Source organism: Chiloscyllium plagiosum, unplaced genomic scaffold, assembly GCF_037043375.1.
Source record: "Chiloscyllium plagiosum isolate Xiang-an unplaced genomic scaffold, Cpla_swu_hap1 HiC_scaffold_7, whole genome shotgun sequence".
In the NCBI taxonomy this organism is placed as follows: Eukaryota; Metazoa; Chordata; class Chondrichthyes; order Orectolobiformes; family Hemiscylliidae; genus Chiloscyllium; species Chiloscyllium plagiosum.
The window spans coordinates 34251727-34266545 of NW_028270145.1; the positions used below are offsets into that span (position 1 = coordinate 34251727).

At 54.3% G+C, this 14819-nt stretch overlaps 1 protein-coding gene across 4 annotated transcripts in view; it reads left to right on the forward strand.

Annotated features, from left to right (window-relative positions):
- LOC122551916 (receptor tyrosine-protein kinase erbB-4-like) overlaps positions 1-14819 on the forward strand; it is a 1076277-nt gene that overhangs the window by 78115 nt on the left and 983343 nt on the right. The gene's annotated exons all lie outside the window — the stretch shown is intronic.

Sequence of the window (14819 nt, forward strand, 5' to 3'; positions counted from 1 at the left end):
GATGGCCCGGGTGACTGCAGCGGCACAGGTTCTGGGGATAGGCCAGACCTGTGCCACGTATAATAGCAATGATAGTGCCTCACACCTGATGACCAGGTGTTTTCCCACGATGGAGAGCGACCGTAGCTTCCATCAGCCCAGTTTCTGCCTCACTTTGCTGATACGCTCCTCCCAAGACTTGGCGCACGCCCCAGCCCCTCCGAACCAAATACCCAGCACCTTCAGGTGGTCGGTACTGACGGTGAAAGGGATCGAGGATTGGTCGGCCCAGTTCCCAAAGAGCATGGCCTCGCTCTTGCCTCGGTTTACCTTGGACCCCGAGGCCCGTTCGAAATGGTCACAAATGCACATGAGTCTGCGCACGGACAGCGGATCCGAGCAGAAAACGGCGACGTCATCCATGTACAGGGAGGCCTTAACCTGCAGGCCCCCGCTGCCAGGAATAGTCACCCCTCTCAGGCTCGCATCCTTCCTGATGGACTCGGCAAATGACTCTATGCAGCACACAAACAAGGCAGGAGAGAGGGGGCAACCCTGCCTGACTCCAGATCTGACTGGGAAGCTATCTGATTCCCACCCGTTGATTGAGACTGCACTGACAATGTTGGTGTAGAGCAGTCTGATCCAATTGCAGATTCCCTCCCCAAAGCCCATTTTGGAGAGAACATCTCTCAGATACCTGTGTGATATCCTGTCAAAGGCTTTCTCCTGGTCCAGGCTGATCAGGCAGGTGTCCAACCCTCTGTCCTGCACGTAGGCGATCGTATCCCTGAGGAGTGCGAGACTCTCAGCGATCTTCCTGCCCGGCACAGCACAGGTTTGGTCAGGGTGAATCACCGACCCCAGAGCAGACCTGACCCGGTTGGCGATTACCTTTGACAGAATTTTGTAATCTGCATTCAACAGTGAGATTGGTCTCCAATTTTTGAGTTCCTCCCTCTCCCCCTTCCACTTGTAGATGAGGGTGATGATGCCTTTCCTCATGGATTCACTCATGGTACCTGCCCGAAGCAGACTGACATACACCTCCAGCAGGTCCTGGCCAATCAAGTCCCACAGAGCGGAATAGAGCTTCCGAGAGTTTTATTCTTTTCGAAGAACTCGAGGGCCTTGGTCAGCTTGTCCAGAGATAGCGGCTGGTCCAGCCTCTCCCGTGTTCTGTCGTCTAAGACCTCCGTGATAGAGGACAGAAACAACTGGGAGGCCGCGCTGTCGGTCGGCTTCGCGTCATACAGACTGGCGTAGAAGGATTTACTGATCCTCATGACGTCAGCCTGAGATGACGTTAGCGAGCCATCTTCTTCCTTCAGGCTGCTGAGCACAGAGCTCTCTTTGTGCACCTTCTGGAAGAAGGAACGTGAGCACGTCTCGTCCTGCTCCACCGAGCGGACACTGGACCGGAAGATTATCTTGGAGGCCTCCGAAGCAAAGAGCGAGACTTGCTGGCCCTTCACCTCCTTGAGGTCCTCCGTGACATCCTTCAGTGCAGACATCCCTCACTGCAATGTTGCATCAGTGCAGCACTCCCTCACTGCAATGTTGCATCAGTGCAGCACTCCCTCAATGCAGCCATCCCTCAGTGCAACACTCCCCTCAGTACAGTACTCCTTTCAGTGCAGTACACCCCTCAGTGCAACACTGTCATCTGTTAAACACTCTCCTCAGTGCAACACTCCCCTCAGTGCGACAGTCCCACAGTGTAGCACTCCCCTCAGTGCTACACTCCCCTCAGTGCAACACTCCCCCAGTGCAACACTCCCCAGTGCAACACTCCCCCAGTGCAACACTCCCCTCAGTGCAACACTCCCCCAGTGCAAGAGTCCCCTCAGTGCAACACTCCACCAGTGCAACACTCTCACAGTGCAACACTCCCCTCAGAGCGAAACTCCCACAGAGTAGCACTCCCCTCAGTGCTACACTCCCCTCAGTGCAACACTACCCCAGTGCAAAACTCCCCAGTGCAACACTCCCCCAGTGCAACACTCCCCTCAGTGCGAAACTCCCACAGAGTAGCACTCCCCTCAGTGCTACACTCCCCTCAGTGCAATACTCCCCCAGTGCAACACTCCCCAGTGCAACACTCCCCCAGTGCAACACTCCCCTCAGTGCAACACTCCCACAGAGTAGCACTCCCCTCAGTGCTACACTCCCCTCAGTGCAACACTCCCCCAGTGCAACACTCCCCAGTGCAACACTCCCCCAGTGCAACACTCCCCTCAGTGCAACACTCCCCCAGTGCAACAGTCCCCTCAGTGCAACACTCCCTCAGTGCAACACTCCCTTCAGTGCAACACTCCCTTCAGTGCAACACTCCCCCAGTGCAACACTACCCCTAGTGCAACACTTGCCTCAGTGCAACACCCCCAGTGCAACACTCGCCCAGTGAAACACTCCTCTCAGTGCAACAGTCTCCTCAGTGCAACACTCCCCCAGTGCAACACTCCCCTCAGCGCAACACTCCACTCAGTGCAACACTTCCCCCAGTGGAACACTCCCCTTAGTGCAATACTCCCAACAGTGCAACACTTACCCCAGTGCAACACTCCCCTCATTGCAACACTTCCCCCAGTGCAACACTCCCCTCAGGGCAACACTCCCCTCAGTGCAACACTGCCCTCAGTGAAACACTTCTCTCAGTGAAACACACTCCCAACAGTGCAACACACCCCTCATTGCAACACTTCCCTCAATGCAACACTTTCCCAGTGCAACAGTCTTCTCAGTGCAAAACTCCTCTCAGTGCAACACTCCTCTCAGTGCAACACTCCCCTCAGTGCAACACTCCACCAGGGCAACGCCTCCCCAGTGCCACACATCCCCAGTGTAACACTTTCTCAGGGCAACACTCCTCTCAGTGCAACACTCCTCTCAGTGCAACACTCCCCTCAGTGCAACACTCCACCAGGGCAACGCCTCCCCAGTGCAACACATCCCCCAGTGTAACACTTCATCAGGGCAACACTCCTCTCAGTACAACACTCCCCACAGTGCAACACTCCCCTGAGTGCAACACCCCCCCCATTGCAACACTCCTCTCAGCGCCACACTCCCCTCAGTACAGCACTCCCCTCAGTGCAAAACTCCCCTCAGTGCAACACTCCCTTCAGTGCAACACTCCCCCATTGCAACACTCCCCTAACTGCAACACTTCCCTCAGTGCAACAATCTCCTCAGTGCAACACACACCTCAGTGCAACTTTCTCCTCAGTGCACCAATTCCCTCAGAGCAACACTCCACCATTGCAACAGTCCGCTCAATGCAACACTCCTCTCAGTGCAAAACTCCCCTCAGTGCAACACTCCCCTATTTGCAACACTCCTCTCAGTGCAACACTCCCCTCAGTGGAACACTCCCGCATTGCAACACTCCCCTCACTGCAAAACTTCCCTCAGTGCAACATTCTCCTCAGTGCAACATTCTCCTCAGTGCAACACTCACCTCAGTGCAACACTCACCTCAGTGCAACACTCACGTCAGTGCAACAATTCCCTCAGTGCAACGCTCCACCATTGCAACACTCCCCTCAATGCAACACTCCCCTCAGTGCAACACGTCCCTCAGTGCAACACTCTCCTCAGTGCAACACTCACCTCAGTGCAACACTCCCCTCAGTGCAACACTCTCCCAGTGCAACACACCTCTCAGTGAACCACTCCTCTCAGTGCAACACTCACCCAGTGCAACACTCCTCTCAGTGCAACACTCCTCTCAGTGCAACATTCCTCTCAGTGCAACACTCCCCCAGTGCAACACTCCACTCAGTGCAACACTCACCTCATTGCAACACTCCTCTCAGTGCAACACTCCTCTCAGTGCAACACTCCCCCAGTGCAACACTCCCCTCAGTGCAACACTCACCTCAGTGCAACACTGCCCCAGTGCAACACGCCCTCAGTGCAACACTTCCCTCAGTGCAACACTCCCCTCAGTGCAACACTCCTCCATTACAACACTACTCTCAGTGCAACACTCACCTCAGTGCAACACTCCCCCAGTGCAACACTCCCCTCAGTGCAACACTTGCCTCAGTGCAACACTGCCCGAGTGCAACACGACCTCAGTGAAACATTTCCCTCAGTGCAACACTCCTCCATTACAACACAACCCCATTGCAACACTCCCCTAACTGCAACACTCCCCCAGTGCAACAATCCCCTGAGTGCAACACTCCCCCATTGCAACACTCCCCTCAATGCAACACTTCCCTCAGTGCAACACTCCTGTCAGTGCAACACTCCTCTCAGTGCAACACTTCCCTCAGTGCAACACTCTCCTTAGTGCAACACTCACCTCAGTTCAACACTCCCCTCAGTGCAACACTAGCCCAGTGCAACACACCTCTCAGTGTACCACTCCTCTCAGTGCAACACTCTCCTCAGTGCAACACTCACCTCAGTGCAACACTCACCTCAGTGCAACACTCACCTCAGTGCAACAATTCCCTCAGTGCAATACTCCACCATTGCAACACTCCCCTCAATGCAAAACTCGCCTCAGTGCAACACTTCGCTCAGTGCAACATTCCCCTCAGTGCAGCACTCCCCTCTGTGCAACACTCCTCTCTGTGCAACACTGCTCTCAATGCAACACTCCCCTCTGTGAAAAACTCCCCCCAGTGCAACACTCCCCTCAGTGCAACACTCACCTCAGTGCAACACTGCCCCAGTGCAACACACCCTGTGTAACTCTTCCCTCAGTGCAACACTCCCCTCAGTGCAACACTCCTCCATTACAACACACCTCTCAGTGAACCACTCCTCTCAGTGCAACACTCCCCTCAATGCAACACTCCTCTCAGTGCTACACTCCTCTCAGTGCAACACTCCACCAGTGCAACACTCACCTCAGTGCAACAGTCCTCTCAGTGCAACTCTCCCCCAGTGCAACACACCCCTCAGTGCAACACTCCCCCAGTGCAACACTCACCTCAGTGCAACACTCACCTCAGTGCAACACTCCTCTCAGTGCAACACTCCCCAGTGCAACACTCCCCCATTGCAACACTCCCCTCAATGCAACACTCCTCTCAGTGCAACACTCCACCAGTGCAACACTCACCTCAGTGCAACAGTCCTCTCAGTGCAACACTCCCCCAGTGCAACACACCCCTCAGTGCAACACTCCCCCAGTGCAACACTCACCTCAGTGCAACACTCACCTCAGTGCAACACTCCTCTCAGTGCAACACTCCCCAGTGCAACACTCCCCCATTGCAACACTCCCCTCAATGCAACACTTCCCTCAGTGCAACACTCTCCTTACTGCAACACTCCCCTCAGTGCAACACTTCCTTCAGTGCAAAACTCCCCTCAGTGCAACACTCCTCTCAGTGCAGCACTCCCCTCAGTGTTACACTTCCCTCACTGCAACACTACTCTCAGTACAACACTCCTCTCAGTGCAACACTCCCTCAGTGCAACACTCCCCTCAGTGCCACACTCCCCTCAGTGCAACACTCCCTCAGTGCAACTCTTCCCTCAGTGCAATACTCCTCTCAGTGCAACACTCCCCTCAGTGCAACACCTCCGTCAGTGCAACACTCCCTCATTGCAACACTCCCCTCAATGCAACACTCCCCTGAGTCCAACACTCTCCCAGTGCAACATTCCCCTCAGTGCAACACTCCCGTGAGTGCAACACTCCCCGATTGCAACACTCCCCTCACTGCAACAATTCCCTCAGTGCAACACTCCACCATTGCAACACTCCCCTCAATACAACACTCCCCTCAATGCAACACTCCCCTCAGTGCAACACATCCCTCAGTGCAACACTCTCCTCAGTGCAACACTCCCCCATGTGCAACACTTCCCTCAATGCAACACTCCCCACATTGCGACACTCCCCTCACTGCAACAATTCCCTCAGTGCAACACTCCACCATTGCAACACTCCCCTCAATGCAACACTCCCCTCAGTGCAACACTTCCCTCAGTGCAACACTTCCCTCAGTGCAACACTCTCCTCTGTGCAACACTCACCTCAGTGCGACACTTCCCTCAGTGCAACACTCCCCCAGTGCAACACACCTCTCAGTGTACCACTCCTCTCAGTGCAACACTCCCCCAGTGCAACACTCCTCTCAGTGCAACACTCCTCTCAGTGCAACACTCATCTCAGTGCAACACTCCTCTCAGTGCAACACTCCCCCAGTGCAACACTCCACTCAGTGCAACACTCCTGTCAGTACAACACTCCTCTCAGTGCAACACTCAACTCAGTGCAACACTCCTGTCACTACAACACTCCTCTCAGTGCAACACTCCCCCAGTGCAACACTCACCTCAGAGCAACACTGCCCCAGTGCAACACGCCCTCAGTGCAACACTCCTGTCAGTACAACACTCCTCTCAGTGCAACACTTCCCTCAGTGCAACACTCCCCTCAGTGCAATACACCTCCATTACAACACTCCTCTCAGTGCAACACTCCTCTCAGTGCAATACTTCCCTCAGTGCAACACTTCTCTCAGTGCAACACTCCTACAGTGCAACACTCCTCTCAGTGCAACACATCCCTCAGTGCAACACATCCCTCAGTGCAACACTTCTCTCAGTGCAATACTGCCCCAGTGCAACTCCTCCCTCAGCGCAACACTCCTCTCAGTGCAACACTGCCCCAGTGCAACACTGCTCTCAATGCAACACTCCCCTCAGTGCAACACTCCCCTCAGTGCAACACTCCCCTCAATGCAACACTCCCCTCAGTGCAATCCTCCTCTCATTGTAACACTTCCCACAGTGCAACACTCACCACAGTGCAATACTTCTCTCAGTGCAACACCCCTCCTGTGCCACACTCCCTTTAGTGCAACACTACCCTCAGTGCAACACTTCTCTCAGTGCAACACTCCCCTCAGTGCAACACTCCCCTCAGTGTAACAGTCCCCTCAGTGCAACACTCCCCTCAGTGTTACACTTCCCTCAGTGCAACACTACTCTCAGGACAACACTCCTCTCAGTGCAACACTCCGTCAGTGCAACACACCCTCATTGCAACACTCCCCTCAATGCAACACTCCCCTGAGTCCAACACTCCCCCAGTGCAACATTCCCCTCAGTGCAACCCTCCTCTCATTGCAACACTCCCCTCAGTGCAACACTTCCCTCAGTGCAACACTTCCCGCAGTGCAACACTCCCTTCAGTGGAACACTCCCCTCAGTGCAACACTTCCTTCAGTGCAAAACTCCCCTCAGTGCAACACTCCTCTCAGTGCAGCACTCCCCTCAGTGTTACACTTCCCTCACTGCAACACTACTCTCAGTACAACACTCCTCTCAGTGCAACACTCCCTCAGTGCAACACTCCCCTCAGTGCAACACTCCTCTCAGTGCAACACTCCCTCAGTGCAACTCTTCCCTCAGTGCAATACTCCTCTCAGTGCAACACTCCCCTCAGTGCAACACTTCCGTCAGTGCAACACTCCCTCATTGCAACACTCCCCTCAATGCAACACTCCCCTGAGTCCAACACTCTACCCGTGCAACATTCCCCTCAGTGCAACAGTCCTGTGAGTGCAACACTCCCCGATTGCAACACTCCCCTCACTGCAACAATTCGCTCAGTGCAACACTCCACCATTGCAACACTCCCCTCAATACAACACTCCCCTCAATGCAACACTCCCCTCAGTGCAACACATCCCTCAGTGCAACACTCTCCTCAGTGCAACAGTCCCCCATGTGCAACACTTCCCTCAGTGCAACACTCCCCACATTGCGACACTCCCCTCACTGCAACAATTCCCTCAGTGCAACACTCCACCATTGCAACACTCCCCTCAATGCAACACTCCCCTCAGTGCAACACTTCCCTCAGTGCAACACTCTCCTCAGTGCAACACTCACCTCAGTGCAACACTTCCCTCAGTGCAACACTCCCCCAGTGCAACACACCTCTCAGTGTACCACTCCTCTCAGTGCAACACTCCCCCAGTACAACACTCCTCTCAGTGCAACACTCCCCCAGTGCAACACTCCACTCAGTGCAACACTCCTGTCAGTACAACACTCCTCTCAGTGCAACACTCCCCCAGTGCAACACTCACCTCAGTGCAACACTGCCCCAGTGCAACACGCCCTCAGTGCAACACTTCCCTCAGTGCAACACTCCCCTCAGTGCAATACACCTCCATTACAACACTCCTCTCAGTGCAACACTCCTCTCAGTGCAACACTCCTCTCAGTGCAACACTCATCTCAGTGCAACACTCCTCTCAGTGCAACACTCCCCCAGTGCAACACTCCACTCAGTGCAACACTCCTGTCAGTACAACACTCCTCTCAGTGCAACACTCAACTCAGTGCAACACTCCTGTCACTACAACACTCCTCTCAGTGCAACACTCCCCCAGTGCAACACTCACCTCAGAGCAACACTGCCCCAGTGCAACACGCCCTCAGTGCAACACTCCTGTCAGTACAACACTCCTCTCAGTGCAACACTTCCCTCAGTGCAACACTCCCCTCAGTGCAATACACCTCCATTACAACACTCCTCTCAGTGCAACACTCCTCTCAGTGCAATACTTCCCTCAGTGCAACACTTCTCTCAGTGCAACACTCCTACAGTGCAACACTCCTCTCAGTGCAACACATCCCTCAGTGCAACACATCCCTCAGTGCAACACTTCTCTCAGTGCAATACTGCCCCAGTGCAACTCCTCCCTCAGCGCAACACTCCTCTCAGTGCAACACTGCCCCAGTGCAACACTGCTCTCAATGCAACACTCCCCTCAGTGCAACACTCCCCTCAGTGCAACACTCCCCTCAATGCAACACTCCCCTCAGTGCAATCCTCCTCTCATTGTAACACTTCCCACAGTGCAACACTCACCACAGTGCAATACTTCTCTCAGTGCAACACCCCTCCTGTGCCACACTCCCTTTAGTGCAACACTACCCTCAGTGCAACACTTCTCTCAGTGCAACACTCCCCTCAGTGCAACACTCCCCTCAGTGTAACAGTCTCCTCAGTGCAACACTCCCCTCAGTGTTACACTTCCCTCAGTGCAACACTACTCTCAGGACAACACTCCTCTCAGTGCAACACTCCGTCAGTGCGACACACCCTCATTGCAACACTCCCCTCAATGCAACACTCCCCTGAGTCCAACACTCCCCCAGTGCAACATTCCCCTCAGTGCAACCCTCCTCTCATTGCAACACTCCCCTCAGTGCAACACTTCCCTCAGTGCAACACTTCCCGCAGTGCAACACTCCCTTCAGTGCAACACTCCCCTCAGTGCAACACTTCCTTCAGTGCAAAACTCCCCTCAGTGCAACACTCCTCTCAGTGCAGCACTCCCCTCAGTGTTACACTTCCCTCACTGCAACACTACTCTCAGTACAACACTCCTCTCAGTGCAACACTCCCTCAGTGCAACACTCCCCTCAGTGCAACACTCCTCTCAGTGCAACACTCCCTCAGTGCAACTCTTCCCTCAGTGCAATACTCCTCTCAGTGCAACACTCCCCTCAGTGCAACACTTCCGTCAGTGCAACACTCCCTCATTGCAACACTCCCCTCAATGCAACACTCCCCTGAGTCCAACACTCTCCCAGTGCAACATTCCCCTCAGTGCAACACTCCTGTGAGTGCAACACTCCCCGATTGCAACACTCCCCTCACTGCAACAATTCGCTCAGTGCAACACTCCACCATTGCAACACTCCCCTCAATACAACACTCCCCTCAATGCAACACTCCCCTCAGTGCAACACATCCCTCAGTGCAACACTCTCCTCAGTGCAACAGTCCCCCATGTGCAACACTTCCCTCAGTGCAACACTCCCCACATTGCGACACTCCCCTCACTGCAACAATTCCCTCAGTGCAACACTCCACCATTGCAACACTCCCCTCAATGCAACACTCCCCTCAGTGCAACACTTCCCTCAGTGCAACACTCTCCTCAGTGCAACACTCACCTCAGTGCAACACTTCCCTCAGTGCAACACTCCCCCAGTGCAACACACCTCTCAGTGTACCACTCCTCTCAGTGCAACACTCCCCCAGTGCAACACTCCTCTCAGTGCAACACTCCCCCAGTGCAACACTCCACTCAGTGCAACACTCCTGTCAGTACAACACTCCTCTCAGTGCAACACTCCCCCAGTGCAACACTCACCTCAGTGCAACACTGCCCCAGTGCAACACGCCCTCAGTGCAACACTTCCCTCAGTGCAACACTCCCCTCAGTGCAATACACCTCCATTACAACACTCCTCTCAGTGCAACACTCCTCTCAGTGCAACACTTCCCTCAGTGCAACACTTCTCTCAGTGCAACACTCCTACAGTGCAACACTCCTCTCAGTGCAACACATCCCTCAGTGCAACACATCCCTCAGTGCAACACTTCTCTCAGTGCAATACTGCCCCAGTGCAACTCCTCCCTCAGCGCAACACTCCTCTCAGTGCAACACTGCCCCAGTGCAACACTGCTCTCAATGCAACACTCCCCTCAGTGCAACACTCCCCTCAGTGCAACACTCCCCTGAGTGCAAAAACCGCCATTGCAACACTCCTCTCAGTGCAACACTCCCCTCAGTGCAGCACTCCCCTCAGTGCAACACACCTTCTGTGTAACAATCCCCTCAATGCAACACTCCCATCACTGCAACATTCCCCTCAGTGCAACACTCCCCTCAGTGGAACACGTCTCTAAGTGCAACACTCCTCCTGTGCAACACTTTTCTCAGTGCAACACTCCTCCTGTGCAACACTTTTCGAAGTGCAACACTCCCCTCAGTGCAACACTTCCCTCAGTGCAACATTTCCGTCAGTGCAACACTTCTCTCAGTGCAACACTCACCTCAGTGCAATACTTTTCTCAGTGCAACACTCCCCTCAGTGCAACACGTCTCTAAGTGCAACACTCCTCCTGTGCAACACTTTTCTCAGTGCAACACTCCCCTCAGTGCAACACTCCCCCATTGCAACACTCCCCTCAGGGCAACCCTACTCTCATTGCAACACTCCCCTCAGTGCAACACTTCCCTCAGTGCAACACTTCCCGCAGTGTAACACTCCCTTCAGTGCAACACGCCCCTCAGTGCAACACTTCGCTCAGTGCAACACTCCTCTCAGTGCAACGCTCCCCCCATTGCAACAGTCCCCTCTGGGCAACACATCCCTCAGTGCAAAACTCCCCTCAGTGCAAAACTCCCCTCAGTGCAACACTTCCCGCAGTGCAACACTTTAGATTAGATTAGATTACCTACAGTGTGGAAACAGGCCCTTCGGCCCAACAAGTCCACACCGACCCGCCGAAGCGCAACCCACCCAGACCCATTCTCCTACATTTACCTCTTACCTAACACTCCGGGCAATTTAGCATGGCCAATTCACCTAACCTGCACATTTTTGGACTGTGGGAGGAAGCCGGAGCACCCGGAGGAAACCCACGCAGACACAGGGAGAATGTGCAAACTCCACACAGTCAGTCGCCTGAGGCGGGAATTGAACCCAGGTCTCTGGCGCTGTGAGGCTGCAGTGCTAACCACTGTGCCACCGTTCTCTCAGTACAACACTCCTACAGTGCAACACTCCTCTCAGTTCAACACTGCCCCAGTGCAACACATCCCTCAGTGCAACGCTTCTCTCAGTGCAATACTGCCCCAGTGCAACTCCTCCCTCAGTGCAACACTCCTCTCAGTGCAACACTGCCCCGGCGCAACACTGCTCTCAATGCAACACTCCCCTCAGTGCAACACTCCCCTCAGTGCAACACTCCTCTCATTGTAACACTTCCCACAGTGCAACACTCACCACAGTGCAATACTTCTCTCAGTGCAACACCCCTCCTGTGCCACACTCCCTTCAGTGCAACACTTCCGTCAGTGCAACACGTCTCTCAGTGCAACACTCCTCCTGTGCAACACTTCTCTCAGTGCAACACTTCTCTCAGTGCAACACTCCCCTCAGTGCAACACGCCCCGTAGTGCAACACTTCTCTCAGTGCTACACTCACCTCAGTGCAACACTCTCCTCGGTGCAACACTTCCCTCAGTGCAACACTTCCCTCAGTGCAACACTCCCCCATTGCAACACTCCACTCAGTGCAACCCTTGTCTCATTGCAACACTCCCCTCAGTGCAACACTCCCCTCAGTGCAACACTGCCATCAGTGCAATACTCCCCTCATTGCAACACTTCCCTCAGTGCAACACTGCTCCAGTGCAACACTCCTCTCAGTGCAACACTTCCCCAGTGCAACACTCCCCTCAGTGCAACTCTCCTCTCATTGCAACACTCCCCTCAGTGCAACACTCACCTCAGTGCAATACTTCTCTCAGTGCAACACTCCTCTCAGTGCAACACTCCCCTCAGTGCAACACTTCCCTCAATGCAACACTCCTCTCAGTGCAACACTCCCCTCAGTGCAACACTTCCCTCAATGCAACACTCCTCTCAGTGCAACACTCCTCTCAGTGCAAAACTACCCTCAGTGCAACACTCCCCTCAGGATTACACTTCACTCAGTGCAAAATTCCCCACAGTGCAACACTCCCCTCAGTGCAACACTCCCCTCAGTGCAACAGTCCCCTCAGTGCAACACACCCCCAGTGCAACACTCCCCTCAGTGCAACACTCTCTCAGTGCATCACACCTCTCAGTGCAATACTCCGCCAGTTCACCACGCACCTCAGTGTAACACTTCCTCAGGGCAACACTCCTCTCAGTACAAGACTCCCGTCAGTGCAACACTCCCCTGGTTGCAACACACTCCATTGCAACACGCCTCTCAGTGCAACACTCCCCTCAGTGCAGCACTCCCCTCAGTGCAACACTCCCCTCAGTGCAACACTCCCCTCAGTGCAACACTCCCCTCAGGGCAACACACCCCTCAGTGCAACACTTCTCTCAGTGCAACACTCCCCTCAGTGCAACACTCCCCTCAGTGTTACAGTCCCCTCAGTGCAACACTCCCCTCAGTGTTACACTTCCCTCAGTGCAACACTCCTCTCAGTGCAACACTCCCTCAGTGCAATACTCTCCTCAGTGCAACACTCCTCTCAGTGCAACACTCCCCTCAGTGCAACACCTCCCTCTGTGCAACACTCTCCTCAGTGCAACACTCACCTCAGTGCAACACTCCCCTCAGTGCAACACTCCCCTCAGTGCAACACTCTCCCAGTGCAACACACCTCTCAGTGAACCACTCATTTCAGTGCAACACTCCCCCAGTGCAACACTCTCCCAGTGCAACACACCTCTCAGTGAACCACTCATTTCAGTGCAACACGTCTCTCAGTGCAACACTCCTCCTGTGCAACACTTCTCTCAGTGCAACACTTCTCTCACTGCAACACTCCCCTCAGTGCAACACGCCCCGTAGTGCAACACTTCTCTCAGTGCTACACTCACCTCAGTGCAACACTCCCCTCGGTGCAACACTTCCCTCAGTGCAACACTCCCCCATTGCAACACTCCACTTAGTGCAACCCTTGTCTCATTGCAACACTACCCTCAGTGCAACACTCCCCTCAGTGCAACACTGCCATTAGTGCAACACTGCCCTCAGTGCAACACTGCCATCAGTGCAATACTCCCCTCATTGCAACACTTCCCTCAGTGCAACACTGCCCCAGTGCAACACTCCTCTCAGTGCAACACTTCCCCAGTGCAACACTCCCCTCAGTGCAACCCTCCTCTCATTGCAACACTCCCCTCAGTGCAACACTCACCTCAGTGCAATACTTCTCTCAGTGCAACACTCCTCTCAGTGCAACACTCCCCTCAGTGCAACACTTACCTCAATGCAACACTCCTCTCAGTGCAACACTCCCCTCAGTGCAACACTCCCCTCAGGGTTACACTTCACTCAGTGCAAAATTCCCCACAGTGCAACACTCCCCTCAGTGCAACACTCCCCTCAGTGCAACAGTCCCCTCAGTGCAACACACCCCCAGTGCAACACTCCCTTCCGTGCAACACTCTCTCAGTGCATCACACCTCTCAGTGCAATACTCCGCCAGTTCACCACGCACCTCAGTGTAACACTTCCTCAGGGCAACACTCCTCTCAGTACAAGACTCCCGTCAGTGCAACACTCCCCTGGTTGCAACACACTCCATTGCAACACGCCTCTCAGTGCAACACTCCCCTCAGTGCAGCACTCCCCTCAGTGCAACACTCCCCTCAGTGCAACACTCCCCTCAGTGCAACACTCCCCTCAGTGCAACACTTCTCTCAGTGCAACACTCCCCTCAGTGTTACAGTCCCCTCAGTGCAACACTCCCCTCAGTGTTACACTTCATTCAGTGCAACACTCCTCTCAGTGCAACACTCCCTCAGTGCAATACTCTCCTCAGTGCAACACTCACCTCAGTGCAACACTCCCCTCAGTGCAACACTTCCCTCTGTGCAACACTCTCCTCAGTGCAACACTCACCTCAGTGCAACACTCCCCTCAGTGCAACACTTCCCTCAGTGCAACACTCTCCCAGTGCAACACACCTCTCAGTGAACCACTCATTTCAGTGCAACACTCCCCCAGTGCAACACTCCTCTCGGTGCAACACTCCTCTCAGTGCAACACTCCCCCAGTGCAACACTCCACTCAGTGCAACAATCACCTCAGTGCAACACTCCTCTCAGTGCAACACTCCCCCAGTGCAACACTCCCCCAGTGCAACACTCACCTCAGTGCAACACTCACCTCAGTGCAACACGCCCTCAGTGCAACACTTCCCTTAGTGCAACACTCCCCTCAGTGCAACACTCTTCCATTACAACACTCCTCTCAGTGCAACACCCCTCTCAGTGCAACACCCCCCTCAGTGCAACACTACCCCATTGCAGCACTCCCCTAA